Consider the following 1,164-nt stretch of genomic DNA (forward strand, 5'->3'; position numbering starts at 1 on the left):
GACTGGCAGCTCTGCCACTGCCAGTCTGCACCGCAGGAGCTGCCGGCGGGGTCCCATCGCAGCTGCGTGCGGCTCGGGATGGGCCCCGGCTGAGGGAGACACTGAGCTCTCCTGAGTTGGCGGACACTGCTGCGTGCGGCGCGTGTCGGGACCACTCCATCCAGCAGAAGATTCCGGCAGCAAGGCAGCGGTGAGTATAAAAAATGGCCGGACACCGCTGCGTGCGGCGCGTGTCGGGGCCGCTCCACAACGACCGGACACCGCTGCGTGCGGCGCGTGTCGGGGCCGATCGGTCGAGCAAGATTCCGCTGAGTGCGGCTCCTGACGACACTACATCAGGACAGCTGTGAGTACAATCTCCCCCCCTCCAGACTGATGTATGTTTTTACTTGATTTAATGTATGGCACATCATGGTCTCCTAGTTTGGGGGACATGGTGCGGAATTGATATCAAGAGATTTCGGAAGCATAATTTTTGCTATCAGGAGTGGACTGCTTGTGAGTGACTCTAAACCGAACGTCCTAAAAGGCGCACTTACTGATTTAAACTTGGCGCCATTATGTGGGGGGCGGAGCTTCAGCCCGCTCTGTAAGCGGGCTTAGCGCTCTTCACTACCCGGCTGCAGCAGACAGGCAGCCGGGTGATATACAAATACATCTCCCCGCGGGTAATACAAGGGGCGGAGCTAACTCCCGCTCCGTTCGGCGGGCTCAGACCCCCCGCTCTCCGGCCGCATTTTCCGTTCCCCGGCCGCAGCATACAGGCGGCAGGGAAGATACACTCCCTTCCCCGGCCGCAGCATACAGGCGGCCGGGGGATACATTTACATTCTCCATACCCCGGGCGCAGCAGACAGGCGGCCGGGGAGATACATTTACACACTCCGTTCCCCGGCCGCAGCATACAAGCGGCCGGGGAGATACATTTTCTAAGTGAGGCGGCCGGGGGATACAGGGACGCTTTCCGCTGTCTATGCAGCGGATTTAAATTTGGCGCCGAAGCAGGGGGGCGGAGCTAACTCCCGCTCTGTACGGCGGGCTCTTTCCGCTCCCCGGCCGCTGCAGCATGACATCGCCGCTCCACAGTCCCCCGCCCTCCGGGACGCTCAAAGCTCATTTCCTCTCCTGGCTGTGCAGGGAGGATTTATTATGTGCATAGTACAA

At 60.3% G+C, this 1,164-nt stretch overlaps 1 non-coding gene across 1 annotated transcript; it reads left to right on the plus strand.

Moving 5' to 3' along the window:
• The first annotated feature begins 378 nt into the window (after positions 1–378).
• On the plus strand, positions 379–511 carry LOC134946967 (U11 spliceosomal RNA). The gene has a single exon (XR_010182506.1). It is a non-coding gene; the product is annotated as a U11 spliceosomal RNA (small nuclear RNA).
• Positions 512–1,164: the final 653 nt, after the last annotated feature.

The sequence above is a fragment of the Pseudophryne corroboree genome, chromosome 7 (assembly GCF_028390025.1).
Source record: "Pseudophryne corroboree isolate aPseCor3 chromosome 7, aPseCor3.hap2, whole genome shotgun sequence".
NCBI lineage: Eukaryota > Metazoa > Chordata > Amphibia > Anura > Myobatrachidae > Pseudophryne > Pseudophryne corroboree.